Raw genomic sequence first — 15,912 nt, forward strand, 5'->3', positions numbered from 1 at the left:
AAATAACGGGACATTTTCTCTGTTTGAGTTATAGTTCCTAATGTCTTTGCTATTGTTTGGAATTTGTGAACTACACTGGTAAATAGATGAAAAAGCTATAGGTGGTCGCACCATCACAATAGTCAGCTGGAGAAGGAGCCAGACCAGGGAACAAAGAAAGGGACTAGAAGCAAAACAGACTTCTTTCTTTCCTTTAATCACAAGTCATTGCTTCTTTCTTCTCCATGACACACAATTCCCTCCCAAACCTGTAAATGATATCTAAGAATAAAAAGTGCATTTTAGTCTGGAGTCATCTTGCCATCAACCAGAGGGCCAGTCACCCATAGAAACAGAGCCAGAGACTAGAAGGAACAGAAGCTGCTGTTTTTGTTCTCCCATAGAGGGAAGTACAGCTGCTGTCACAGACATCTCCAAGGCAAGCAGTCATTGCAGTAAAAATGGAAAGATTCCAAACAGAGCTGCAGAGAGATGCTACTACATACCAATGACTAGGGATTAAAAAAAAAAAAAATTAAGTCACATATGGCTTCTGTCTGCGAGGATATTATTTTAATATATAATTCAGATTTTTATTTCCTCAGCTTTTCTACCACCATTTTTTTCATATAATAGAATAATACAATTGACTCTTGACAACACAGAGGTTAGGGGTACCAACCACCTATACAGTTGAAAATCTACATATAACTTTTGACTCTCCAAAAACTTAACTACTTATACCCTACTGTTGACCAGAGCCTTATTGATAACATAAACAGTCAATTAACATGTGCTATATATTATATGTATTATATACTCTAGTCTCACAGTAAAGATAGAGAAAAAAGTTATTAAGAAAATCATAAGAGAAAATACATTTACAGTATTTATTGAAAACATCCACATGCAAGTGGACTCATGCAGTTCAAACCCATGTTGTTCAAGGATCAACTGTCTATATACACACACAGATATATACACACATATATGTAATAATGAAAATATGTATATCCTATTATGAAATATATTTTCATGTATTTTCATAAATATATTTATATAATAAAATATATATTGATTTATTCAACAAATACATATGAATAAATATAATGAATGGGGTGTAGTCAGCTCTTCCCTAGTCTTGGTTCAAATCTTTACAGATGTCTGAGCTTAATAATGCTTACAGAAACTATCTGAAATCATGAAAACTTTCACGGCTATAGTCATGTCAAAGAATAGTTATTTATGTAACGAGATGGACACAGTATATTGCTAAGTTAAAAACAACAAGTTTGTCACTAAGTCTACAAAACAGTATGTCACAGTATGTTACTATTTTAGTTACAATTATATATTCATTCATTCCTTCAACAAATATTTACTGACCAACTACTATATGGCAATCACTGTTATATCATAAAGATCCTTTGCCCCTGAAGAGCTTATATTATAGAAGTTAGGGGAAGGGGAGGAGAGGGGAAGCAAGCCTGGCAATAAACAACAGATGTTATAAGCACGTTCTACGGTATGTTAGAAAACCCTAAATTCTGCGAAGAAAAGCAGAGTGGAACAGGCTGAGGGGGACTGGAAGTGGTGGTTTTAAGGAAACACTGGGGTGGGTTTTAGTTTTAAATGGATCGTTAAGCTAGGCTATTTTGAGAATGTGAGATTTGAACAAAGACTATAAGGTGATGGGCATGTAGGGAATGGTCTCACTTGGAAAAGAGCCAGAAAAAGATACATGGATGTAGAGCATGCCTGGTGTGTGCATAAGTAACAACAATTAAGGGGAGTGTGGCTCAAGTAGAGGGAATAAGTAGAAGAAAAGTAAGTCAGAGAAGTACCGAGGACAGATGATCTGAGTCCTTATAAAACATTGTGTAGTATTATTTTCTCCATATAAATGCTAAAAGAGTATAAGCCAAAAAGACTGATTGTTAGAGCCAGTCTCCCCAATGATTTGACCTGACAGATCCAGGGCCCTGCCATCTAGACCTGGGAGTCCCTCCTGACCAGGCTCTGACCAAGCCACTCAATTCAACAATAAACACTGACTGAGCACCTACTACCAGAGATACACTCTCTGTCACTGTTAGTTCAAAATTTAGGAGACTATTGGCTAAACCAACAATTACAGTAAGCTGTAATTAGAGATATAATAAAGGTAAATAGAGGGTGTCCCCAGAAGAATAGCCTACTCAGAAGGAAGGATAAGGATGTCTTCCAGAAGGGGGATACCTGAGGTCAATCTTAAAAGATAAATGGGAATGAGTCAGCAGGATGGGTAGGCAGATGGCTTCTTCAAAGGCATAAAAGCAAGAGACAGACATGGTGTTTCTCAGATATTAATGTGATCAGAAATCACTGGAAGAGCTTGTTAAAATGTAGATTCTGATTCAGAAGGACAGGGTGGGGCCTGAGATTCTGCATTTCTAGCAAGCTGCTGCTGGTGGAAAGATCACAAGTGCTGGAGGGAGAACCACACTTTCAGCAGTTTCTTTCCAAACTCTGCTGCACAGTGGAATCCCCTGGAGACTCGTAAAAAAGTACTGAGGCCTGGCTCCACCCCAAACATACTAATATAACAAGTATGGGATGCAACCTGACCATCAAGATTTTTAAAATCTCCCCACGTTGTTCTAATATGCAACAACATTTGGGGGTCACTAGGATTCAAAAGGCCAAAAGAGGGTCCAATAACTGTGGATAGAGGAAATGTAATTGGAGAGGTCAGCAGATGACAATTATAGAGAACCCCTCCCTCCTAAATTTCCAACTAAAAAGTCTAGATATATGTATATAGATATAGAGATTACATAGATAGGATGTATAGATGATAGACAGATGAGAGAGAGAGAGAGAGAGAGAGAGAGAGAGAGAGAGAGAGAGAGAGAGAGAGATAATAGATAATCAATCCAGTTGCCTGTTAAGATCCATTTCTTGAATAGCTAATAGACATCTCAAAACTATTATGTAAAAATCCAAACTCCTGATTTCCATTCCCACTCCCTCCACACACAAAAGCTCTGTTCCTCCTTTAGTCTTTCCCATCTCAGTAAGTCTCAGCTCCATATTTCCTAACATTTTAGGAGTCATCCTTGAATCTCACACCCCACATCCAAATTGGCAACAAATCCTGTTGGTCTTACCTTCAAACTAGATCCAGAATTGTCTGGGATTTCTTCACAATAATATGGTAGGGAGAAAACTGAATCGGTTGTAGATGAAAGAAAACTGGTTCTAAGTTAATTTTTTTTAAGTTGGAGGGATTAATATCTTTATATATTCAAAGCTTTCCACCATGAAAAGTGGGCATATATATTTTCGCCACCTTCATCACCACCTCAATAGTGTAAGCAACCACCAGCTCTTATATGGATTATTATAAATGCTCTTGAATTGCCTCCAAAGTCCTCTCTAATGGGCTTTTTAGTCTTGTCCCATTTCCATCTATTCTCAACAAAGCAGCTGAGGTATCTAGTTAGGTGGGTTCATATTACTCGTCTGCTCAAAACTCTCCAACTGCTGCTCTCACAGGAAAAACCAAAGACTTCACCATGGCCCAAAATCTATACCACCTCTGACCACATTTCATCTTGCCTCTTTGATCCTATTTCCTACTTATTTTTTCCTTGTAAACACATTAGCCTTCTCTATTTTTCTTCAAAACATGAAGCACATCCCCTCCTTACTGCCTTTGTCAGGGCTGTTCCTTCTACCTGCAGATCCTGTCCTCATCTCCTTCTGGTCCTCACTCCAATGCCATATCCTTTGTGATATTTCCCTGAGTTGTCTACTTTCAATTTAAAGCCCTACCTCCAGCACTTCCTTCCTTGCTTTATTTTTCACATATACTTATCATGAGCTGACATAATATTTGTTTTACATATTAATTCACTTATTTTCTGTCTCCACTGCCTTCTATCCTGCCCTACCACAGCCAACTAGACTGTAAGCTCCATGAAAACGATTGGTTTTGTTTTGTTCACTCCCTGAATTCCAAGCCCCTTGGTAGATAGTAGTTGCTTTATATTTATTTGCTGATTGGATGATTGAATAAATCGACTAACTTTAGTCCTGGCCATGTTGGATAAGAGACTTTTCTACTCCCCATAAAGTACGTGGTACAGTGTGCCACAATATCAATAAATGGTAACTGTTTACATATATTTCCCTATAGCAGGAGTTCGTGAATTTTTTTCTGTAAAAGGCCAGCCTTTCCTTGAGAGGTCATACAATCTGTTAAAACTCCTCTGCCGTTACAGCACGAAAGGAACCATAGACTATAGAAAAATGCAAGGGTATGGTTGTATTTCGATAAAACTTTATTTACAGATTTCGCCCACAGACTGTAGGGTGCCAGCTTGCACTTTGCAATAGAGCTTCCCAGTTTTGTTACTGAGATTTGTGCAAAAGAATTGCCTATCTCATGTCAAGCAATGAAATCAAGAGCAGTAGAAATAACCAGATCCCTCAAAATAGATGAAATAATGTCAAAACAATAAAAGGCTAAAATAAGCAATTCACTCAAGATTCAGTAAGGCATTCTGCAATAGTTTGATAGCACTTTGGATTTCTTTGGAAATAATGAGGCATCTGACAGTTAATAAAGTTTTGATAAAACATAGTAAATTATTTTCCTCTTGAAATACCTAGAATCACTTCTATTTCCCACACTTTGACTAACATAATGCACATTTCTCTAACTTGCCTAGAAGAATTTCCAAATTTTCTATCTATAACATTCTATTGATCTTTCATTAAATTAAATAGACAGACAAACAGATAGGATAATTTGCTCTTTCAACATAAGGTTACTTCCTAAGAGCTTCTTAATTGTTACAATAATTCTTCTTAATACAATTATTTTAAATTATTTTATCTTGTTTAGAATCTTTTCAGGATAGTGAGCAAATTTAGATTATCTATTCCACAGAATATGCTTTATCCATTTTATTTTAAACCAGGACTATTTGCCCATCTCCAGTTTTCTTATTTCCCTCCAAAATAACCAACACTGGCTCAGTGATCTAAACTGAAGTTTCTTTCAATATTATGAAAATTTATCCTTTATCAATTAGGAAGCAGATTCATTTCAAATATAAAAGTATGCCATATGTAGGACTATCTCTGGCAAAACGGTCCACTCATTGCAACACAGACTGAGAGGGGAAGGAGCCATAAATGCATGATTTGTACACTAAAGCAGAATGAGAGATGGGGAAATAACTCAAAACAGGCTTTCACTTCAAAGAAGCTGCCAGATGGGCAAAGTGCAATGTCCAAAGACAAAATGAAAGTAACTGTATCACAGCTTCCAATTAGATCTATCTTCCAGTGTATTAATTCTGTCTTCAGCTGTGTCAAATCTACTGTTCAATTTGTCCACTGAGTTTTTAATGTCAGTGACTATATTTTTCATTTCTAAAAATTCTATTTGGTTGTATGAAGTTCTTTTTTCAAGTCTTCTTGGTCTTCGTGGTGTCTACTAGTTTCACATGGTTTTGATTCCGTTATATCCTTAACTATTTTAGGCATACTTATTTTATCTTTACTATTCAGTAGTTCTATCTGAAATTCTTAATATTATATTACTGCTGCTTACATATGCTGACCCTCAATGATAGTATATTGTTTTCTTTGTGTGTTTTGTAATTTTGTATTGTGACCTCTTCAGGATTCTTCAGGACTCTACTGGTGGGAATCTTGTAGGACTTTGATTAAGAGTGTTCCTCCTGAGAGGTTTTACATTTATTTTGCCTAATGCCCAAAGTTTTCACAAGGTCAAACCTCTTTTATGTTAATGTATTGGCTTAGAGTTTCCTGAACCATACAGATAGAAATGTTTGAATCCCAACTCCGGGTGAGAATAGGGATATAGTTATGAATTTCTCAGAAAGACTTTATCTAAAATCTAAATGAAGACATACAAGTGTCCTTCAGATACCATTCTATACCAGTGAGTAGGTAGTTTTTCTACTGTGAAACTTCAAAAGGCCCCGGCTTTCTATGAGAGTCTCAAATGCAGTCCTTAAACTCATGGAATCCCAAAGCATTATCTCCTGTTCTTGTGTAGGCACTAAGATCTAAACCTCTATGTGACTGAGACAAGGATTTCATGGCCCTCTCCTGATCCCCTTCTTCAGGCTGTCAAAGCACCATCTAGTGTGGTTTGACTCTGGTTTTCAGTTTGTTCTTTATTTTTAGCTGACTGGGAATTTCCTTAAATGCTTTCTAGCTCAGCTACACATTTAAAAATGATACTTTTTATATTTTATCTAGCATGCATTAGTGTTTTATAGCAGGAAGATTTCTGGGTAATCTCGTTTGCCATACTGCCAGAATTAGAAGCAGCAAATGGTAGCATGATGCCATAAATATTAGTAAGATGTGTTAAAACTAAGCATCTCAAACCTGAAAAAAAACCATTACAATTTTTCAGAGATTGATAAAGTAATGCAACACTAAATATAGAATTTGCAAAGTGTTATAAAATGTGGTAATAAATATTTAGAAGCTTATTTTGAGGTTTCTCATTTTAAAGCAAAGGTAAAAAGCATAGCCACATCCATTGAGGAAACACTTGTTCATTCTGTCACAGTTAAAATGGCTGAAATAATATCCCAAAAAAGCATATGGTGAGACCTAAAATGTATATCTTTGTCAGGAAACATTGTTGGATGATGTATGGAAACCATTACAGAAGAGTGAAGAAACAATGCTGGAACAAATTACATAGTGTTGAAGGTTTGCTATATATTTGGAAGAAGCACTAATGTTTCTAACACATTTTGGCTTATGGTATTCTCCAGATTCTGTTTCTAATAATAAAATAAATAAAGAACTATTTTTTGTGAGCCACTAAAATAAGGACCAAATAATATTTTCCCTCATTAATAAATAACTTCTTTAGAAAAATTATCATATGCGGAAAATTGTAGACAACTATTTGAACTGGAATTTTAAAATTCCCAAGCAAGGTACAGATAAAGCTCCTCACATGAAATGCATTCCCTCTGTCATTTACAGGCAAGCTATTGCAGCAAAGATGGCGAAGCCATGAGAGAGCAAAGTGCTACAGAATATCATGAGTGAAGTTAGCTTTATAAAAACAAGACATTTAAAAATGCAGGGGACTCCTTGCACTCCTTTGCAGAGGGTAACTTTCTTAGATCAGGTTCTCTGGGAAGCAGATTCAGAGGAGAGCCAAGGATAGAAATTTTATTGGACAGTGCCCTCAGGATCAACTATCTGGGGAGTGAAGGAGACAGATTTAGGCAGAGGGAGAAACTGAACTGTGACACAGTTACCACAATGTCCTCAATCAATGCCATGGAGAGTTCTGGAGTTAGGATGGCCCTTCAAGGTTGTCCCACCTTGTAGCAAGTTGGCCAGGCCTCCTTTATATCCAGCACTGACCAGTTATTGAATGAGAGCTGCCCTGGGTGGCAGAGGGGTGAGGAGGCCTTGAGTGAGGCATCTTTCTTCCACTGAGTGCAATACCTAGAGAATGACCTATAGGCCACCAACACAGACTAAAGGACCATGAGCAGTGATCAAAGCATCCACTGAAACAATCACACAGAGCATCAGAGGTGAGACTGTGGCAAAGTCCTTAAATGAGTTAGCAGACTTAAATAATCCAGACCAGCTGACCTTTGCTATAGTGACAATTAGCAAATATGAGAATGTGACACACCACAAAAAAATTAATCTAACAATAAATGAGAAAATAACTATTTCTTGAAAGATGTTTATGCTATAGAGAGAGCTTTTTGAAAACAAAAGTTTTCAAAAAGGAACAGGACAAACGAATAGAGATTCATGGACATGGACAATGGACTAATCGTTAGCAGAGGAGAGGGGAGAGGTAGACGGGGGAAAAAATTTTAATCATTTCTTCAATTAAATAATAAAAGAATAACCAAAAAAACCATTAGATTTACTAATGTAAAACTAACTTTTTATTGGTTAGCATTTAATATTGAAAATTAATCATAAGCAATTTAATTAATACATTTTATATCTGTTCATGACTGTTCAAAAGGTCTAAATTATTTTATTTAAGATAATGTTTATATTTTCTCATGAGATAAAATAGAAATGATTTTCTGTAAGGCACTCAAAATCTTGTTTTAATCGTTTTTCACATTCCTGGTTCTCTCTTCCCCCTGTTAAAATCAAAATGGAGTGACCTCTTAGAGAATTCAATATCTGAAATATTATGTAGGAGGAAGCGATAATAGTTTTAGCTGCAAAAAAAATGGTTCTTCCTCAGAACTCCTCTACCCCATCTTCATTCTGATCCCTAAAGAATGGTAAAATGATACAGCAAAGTTACTGTTTAGCAGCCAGTGTCATATAATAATCCCCACTAGCCTCCTTCCTCCAGCTCTTCTGACCTTTCCTGACTGGCTGATTCACAAAAGGAAGAGCCTTCCACCTAGAAATTTAGAGCAGTAGGGGACTGTGCACTGACTTAAGAAAAGCCTGAGAGGAATGAATACACAATCATTTTAATTATGCAAACAGACCATAAAATGCATGTAAACAAAGATTATGTTCTCACTTGAGTATTTATATTTCACCAGTATGTAATACAAGTTACAGTGAGGGCTTATGTAAATCTGAAATAAGCCTCTTGAATAACAAACATTACAGCATGTCTCCTCACAGCAACAGCTCTCAAACACTACTGAGAGCCAATTAATATAGGCACCTCCAAACAGCATGTCCCCCAAAAGTCTGTCACAAAATTACTATATAAATGATATTGCTGAGTACTATGTTCTACAGGGGGAATTAGCTGGAAAGAGAAGCTATGTACAAGAAGTCACTCTTCAGCAGTTTGCCCACATGCAGGAAATGAACCATAAGCATTATCTATGAATATTCATCCATGGGTATACAAAATCAAAGTTCCTTTGGGAATTCTCTCACAGATGTAGACAAACTAAGAATCTTGAACACACCTAAAAAAGCCACTTTTGCTGCAAATAGAAAAACTTTATAACTCCAAACAAGCCCTATGATTTAGCTGATTTGTTACAATTGTTATACTTTTTATATTGATGTGCATACTGTTTTTTCGATACACAAAATGGTAACAAAAAAGCCAAAGATTTTTATCAATGATTATGTTTTCCCTCTTTAAGGACTTAGTGATATAAAAAGACAAAGAAGTGGGTTACAATGTTAACAAAGAACCTGGCCAGATGTTGTGATTTACAGTTATCAAGACATCACACAGGAAAATATAAGATCATTTCTTCTTTCCTCCTCTGTGAAGATGGAAGACAATAAGCCAATATTCTCTTCATAATAATACTTTTAACCTAAAACCTTGCCTTCTCTTCTCTAGAAAAAGCAGTCTTTATTCCCAGGGGGTTATTATACCTATCTCAAATTGGTCTGCATCTCTCCCTCTGCTGCCACCACCTTAGTGCATATCCCTATCATGTCTTACCTGGAGCACTACAGTAGCTTCCTAAATGATCTCCCCCATTTATTCTGGAGGTGCTCTCCACCTCCTTCCACACTGCTGCCAGAGTGACCTTTGACTTCATTTCATTAATGTGCACTGGCCTCCCCAATTATTTAAAAGCAAAATCCATTAATATCACCCAGAAGGCCTTGCCTTACTGATCTTTGTCCACATCACAACCACATTCTGCAACACTGATTCTTCTTTGCACACTAAAATATCTTTTAGTTCTGGGAGACCCATGCTCCTTCAATCTCAGGGCCTTAGCACATGCTCTTCCTTCCTAAAATACTCTTTTTATCCCCATCTTTACTCAATGAACTTCTATTCATCTTCCAAATCTCATTATAAACACCCTGACAACCATCCCTAGATTAGATCACGTTCCTCTGGTAGATACGTTCTTAGCACCCTGTAGTTCATCTAGCATACAATACAATTGCAATTAACTAACTAGACATGAGTTGTTGATTTATCTCTATAAAAGTAGAGACAGGCTCTGTCTTATTCATCACCATCTCCTAAGAGTACAGTGTCTTCATGGGTAGGCATTCAATAAATATTTGTTAAACAAATGACTAAATACATTTAATAATTTATGGGCTGGGTCCTCTTTAATTTCTACACATTATTTTAAAAACTAGAAAAAACATGGAAAAGCAGTCTAATATCCTAAATACAAGAGTGAGGTTACATCCAGGATCCCATAAATTCTATTTACATTAGCAAAAATACTATCCTTTCATGGTATTGGATGATTGGTATACTGATTTATACCACCAGCTCATCCCACTAATTATTTAAGATAATACAGTAGCTTTTCCTTTTACTGACTATAATTCAAGTTATTGTGCCCAAGGTGTGAGTACCTGGTCTCTCACTAGTCTCTCTGTTAGGATTCTTCACTTTCTTTTAATTACATTAATAATTATCATTATTTATACTCTTCATATTTATATTATGTCCTATTCACATGTAATTAATTAATAACTATTAAGAAGTATTATCTCCATTTTATAGATGAGAAACTGGGGCCACATAGCTAGATGAAGGTAGGATTCAAATCCAGGTCTATTTCATTAAAATAAGCCTCTAAAAAACAGATGTCTCCCTCAGTAATGATGGAAGATCCCAATTCCCTCCTGTCTGGTGGCCCTCCTTCCTGAGGCCTTCCTATAACTCAGCAGGTAAGGCACAGTCTAATGGAATATATGCAGATTCCCTTGCTTTGACAATTGTCCCTGCTTGACTGCCAATGGACGGCTATCTGGAAGTGCTTGCTGTCATGTTCTGATCACCAGACCTGACCCCCTTGTCCTGATGACTACCTCAGCTGGTTCTGTGATTGTTGTAACCTTTGGCCATTGTGCCTGAAATTGTCTGGCTCTCCTAGCCTACACCAGCCATTGCAGCAACTTAGGTCTTACTTTGCTAGACACTAGTCTAGGCCTAGCTTTTCAACCTTCACACAGACCTCAACACTGCAAAAGGTTCCAGCAGGCCCCATACCAAATATACTTCACTTCCAAAGAGAGGTGTGTGTGAGAGAGAGGAGGCGGGGTGGTTAGAAGCTGATTGAAATTCTTGTTGAAAAGATAAAGCACACAAATGATATAGTATATAAACAAGTGACAATATAGCTCATATTCAAACTGCAGAATTCAAAGAAGCCATGTTATGGGCAGTCAGAGAAGGAATAAATACTGATAAGAGGGATTCTCTAGGAAGCTTAAAAAAGAAAGTGTGACTTCAGTCAGATAAGGAGCTAGATTATAAAGGGGCTTAAATACCATAAGTATGTGTTTCTTAAACTTAAATTATTTGTGGAACCTTACCACATCTATAAACTATCTGTAGTGTTTTTAATACTGTTTTTAAATTGATTCACCTATTCTACTGAAATAAATTTATTTCAAATGGAAACTATATCGTTACTTTTATATCACTGTAAATGCTAGTTGTAGTTTTAAATACACGTTAGACTCAAAATGCGACAAATAAAATTGTAAAAGTATGCATTCAAGTACACTTAAAACCATCTCATATACCAACAGCAGTATGCTGGACACACTTTGGGAAACACCAACCCAAATACTTGTAGTTAGTCAACAAATGCACGACTCTCTTAGGCAATAGTGTCGTACCTTTCCCTTTCTCCTCCTTCCCAGCAACATTTCCTCCATCCCTCTCCTCTAGTATCCTTCTTAAAAGAGCTTTATGTATTCACTTTCTCCAATTTCTCTCATCCCTTCTTCTCTTAACCCATTCCAGTCAGGCTTTCACAACTACCATTCTGTCACTTGACATCTAAAACCACCACTGCTTCTCAGTTTTCTCTGCCTTACTGGGCACTCCTCAGCTTTCTCCTTAATTTCTCCTTTCTCCTCCAGCTCTTAATTTTAGTGAGTCCTTGGTTTTGGTCTTGTAACCTTTTTTTTTTTTTCTATGTCCATACTCACTACCTTGGTCATCTCATTCTGTAATATGACCTTAAATGCATTAAATACACCCTATATACTGATGATTTCCAAATATTTATTTCCAGCTCAGATGTCTCCCCTGAAACCCAAGTGTGTATACTGCCTATCAGACATCTATACTTGGATATGTGGTAAATCTCTCACATTTAACATGGTCAAATCCTAACTCCCAATCTTTGCCCCCAAACCTGTTCTACCCACAAGTCTTTCTATCTCAGTTGATGGCAACTCCATCCAAAAATCTATCATTTCCTACTGAAATCTCTGCTCCCATCCATTATCATCGTCTGTCCTCAAAACTGCAATTAGCTTCTAACCTGTTTCCTTCTACTATATAATTTCAACTTTTAAGATCTGCTTTCTTAGCAACTTTTAAATATACAAGACAGTATTATTAACTACAGTCCCCATGCTGTACATGACATCCCTAGGACTTTTTATTTTACAACTGGAAATGTGTACCTTTTGACCACCTTAACCCAATTTGCCCACCCCACATCCCTATACCCCTCCACCTCCACCCCCACTTCTGACAACCACCAATCTGCATTCTGTATCTACAAGTTTAATATTTTATCTTTTTAGGTTACACAGATAAGTAAGACCATGCAGTATTTATCTTTCTCTGCCTCCAAGGTGCATCCTTTTTGTCACAAATGGCAGGATTTCTTTCTTTTTTATGGCCCCTGTCCTCATAGACCTTACACATTTTAGAAACGACAGACATTAAACAAGTAATTACAGCATAATGAAATGTGACATGAAAAATGAAACCTTTTTTTGCTATAGCTGGTTTAGGATTTAGACTCTTCTTAAACTATAAGCTTAAGAAAATATGTCTCAAAATTTACATAGGTCCCAGTACAAGGCCTTCCATTCACATTAGCCATTCCTGTGAAAGGGAGGTTTAAAATGTTCATTATAGCTGAGCACATTGTTATTCCAACAACACAGAAGTTCTATTACTAAGAGAGAAAAAGAGAAGGAATATCAAGTAGGCAATGACAGTCTCTGTCTTAGTGTTTAAAAATATATTTGTCCTGTGAATGAATAAAATCATCATTAAAGTCACTCCATCACTTTGATTTCCTCAATTAATAACATTCATTTTCTAACTCTCACTTGACAATACTCATTTCCTTATTATCTTAGGTCATTAGCTTTCCTAGTGTCTCAATTTGTTTTAAGTGTGTTTCTACTATAGATTTATTAAAGTACAGTAGTTCCCCTTATCCGGGGGGATACATTCCAGGACCCCCACTGGATACCTGAAACCACAAACTGTACCAAACCCATATTTACTATTTTTTTCCTATACATACTTACCTTCAAAAGGTGGTATTGCAGATGAGCTTCCATCTAAGTAGATCCCTATATGGTGTGAGTAATCAGGTATTTAATAAGAGGCATTTCTATGGAAACAAAAGAAAAACAAAGGTTAATGAGTGGAGCAAATTGTAAACTTAGTTTCTGAGTCTAAAAGAGTTGTCAGTCGAGAAATTTTCGAGATTTAAGCTCGAAGCATCTTTAGATGGCAGAATGAGGGTGACACTTTCAATCTGATGAATTTTCCTGGTTTGCAGTTTGAATGTCTGATGATGTCATAATTTTCTGGTGAACTCTCTGAGTGGCCTACACAGTGGCAGGCACGAAGATGGTACATATATGATCTGTTATGGTGAAGTTTATATCAAGTTGTCTCTCTTTAGCTAGTTATGGTGCAAGGGGAAAACAGTTTAGTTTTTAGTGATTCTAAGTCAGAAAAGTGGGAGAAAATTGGAAATGTTAGTTTGGAGAGTTGTAATCAGATATTAGAAACTAAAATTCAGGATCCACTCCAGTTTGCAGGTAGATAGCAAAACCTCAAAGACAATAAACCAGACTAGAATCTGATAATGGGTACACAATAGTTTTCTATTGAAATACAATTTTTCTCTCTACAGTTACCCCATTTTTATCAAATATATTCACAGTAACACTAATTTGTTTGTATAATAAGTGTAGTCTCATTAAATTTGGCCTTGTTACTTAAATAAATATGGCAAGAATAGTGATATTATGCACATTTTTAGATTTGATACTTCAGTTAAAGTTCTGCTAATATCCAAAGCACTTTATTGGCTCAATAAAGTGAATTTTAGTGCCTTAAAATTGGTAATAAAGAATCTCAGATTAGATTTTTAATAGTCTCTTTAGGCTAAGCATGAAAGTTCAATGAGATTCAAAGTGAGTACACAGTTCAAAGATAAAATTGTTAAAAATTTCAAGAGGCTGCAGAACATTAAAGCAAGTATGAAGTCCTTCTAAACAGAGGGCCCCAAGTACAAAGTAAGCATGTCATGGAAACCATTTAGTGAGCATCCTGAACACTGTATGGTGGGATGAGGTGGGATGAGATATGGATGGACGCATATAATACACATATTTCATACATTCATATACATGCTCCATTGTCTCATCAGACTTTACTTACAAGTCATGTGCTCAAAGACAATTAAGCATTTCAAGATGGCAAGAACAGAGCAAAAACCTCTCTGCTCCTTCCTGCTCCTTGATGCTTCTGCACATATAGCCATACCGCCCAGTAGTAATAATCTGAGTACTAATGGACATAATCTGGTGGATGACACTTGCAGAACAAGTGTGGGCTGGAGAAGGATGTCTAATCTCTTCCACAGAAATCAGGAAGGCCTGAGGTGGGGCTTAGACTAGAGTGAAGATGTAAATGTTAGTTATCTTTAAAACAACAACTTTATAATAAATTGAAAGCCTAAATTCAAAGCACTTGTTTAGGTTTCATTTATCTATTGTTTTATTGTCCCAGTGAATATTTACTGACTTACTTCAAATTGCTAAACAGATGAAGATTTAACTATGAATAGGCAGATACAGTTCCTTCCCTATGCAACTTGAATAAACAGGCAATAAATGACAAGTCGGTGCCACAAGGAGTACCTAGGGGAACCTGTATGGCAATAAATACAAAGGAGTGTACTTAAGGGGGCTTTGAGGAAAGATAAGACTTCTGGAATTCACCTCTATGATGACACCTGCAGCTTGGGTGAGTAAGAGGGTCCAGGGGGAGAAAAGACTCTTCTTGACAAAAGAACAGCATAGGCAAAAGCAGTGAGAACTATACGGAAATGAAAAAAAAAAAAAATTCAGAACAGGTGGAACCCTGGGGGTTCCATCGGGCTCTTTAAGAATCAAACACCTGAAGGAGTTCTTAAATGCATTGGAGAGCCATAATTTAAGAATTTCATAGTAAATTATATTTTCTCTGTCAAAATAACACTATGAAGAACATAAGGGAGTAGAGTCTGTCATCAAAGTAGGTGCTTGTGCATCTCATACAGATTAGGTAGTTGGCTGGATTACGGGATGGAAAATAGTGAGTTGAATATAAGAAACACTTAGAAAGTAGAACTGACAAGACTGGGTGACAGACTGGACATGGAAAGACTGCGAGAGAATAAAGAATTAATTAGAAAGATTCCCCAGACTTTTGGGACGGTAACAGGATAGATGGTGCCGTTTCCTGAGGGTTAAAGAGCCAGAGGTAATCGGGCAGAGAAAATACCTGAAGCTGAATATTTCAGGTATCTGCAACTTCTCCAATAATACACTGTCAATCCAAAATTTGCTCCCTATTTTGGTTTTAATATCCCTAAAATTTGCCTCCGTGCAGCAGGTTGACTGCTTGAGTGGGTAACCAACCTAGGAGATTCTTCTCACAAGAGGGAACCCTCGAGCACAACCTCGAAGATGGGAAACTGTAAAATGAAAGAATCGGGAAGCTTTCCGGCGCCTTAAAATACCCACCCCTGCAAGGATTGGGAGGTGCTCCACCTCTAAAAGCCGACTGCTCAGAGCAGGATAGGGCCATCAGGTCAAGAGAAGCAGACTACAGGCTCCGCCCCACCGCGACGGGGACTACGAATGCCCGGATGTGGATTCTCGGAGAGAGTG

General features: G+C 36.9%; 1 long non-coding RNA gene across 2 annotated transcripts in view; it reads right to left on the reverse strand.

Annotated features, from left to right (window-relative positions):
- The window catches only part of LOC120581663 (uncharacterized), a 131,898-nt gene extending 116,001 nt beyond the window's left edge, over nt 1-15,897 (reverse strand). The window contains exons 1-3 of one of the 2 annotated variants that reach the window (XR_005647365.1): nt 15,766-15,897; nt 13,270-13,355; nt 7,720-8,150 (exon numbers count right to left, since the gene is read on the reverse strand). This is a non-coding gene — a long non-coding RNA (uncharacterized LOC120581663). Of the gene's footprint in view, nt 1-7,719; nt 8,151-13,269; nt 13,356-15,765 lie in introns of those variants that run through there. The other variant, XR_005647364.1, reaches the window with a different exon arrangement.
- Between the last annotated feature and the right edge of the window lie 15 nt (nt 15,898-15,912).

Source organism: Pteropus medius, unplaced genomic scaffold (genome assembly GCF_902729225.1).
Source record: "Pteropus medius unplaced genomic scaffold, Ma_sr-lr_union100, whole genome shotgun sequence".
Classification (NCBI taxonomy): domain Eukaryota; kingdom Metazoa; phylum Chordata; class Mammalia; order Chiroptera; family Pteropodidae; genus Pteropus; species Pteropus medius.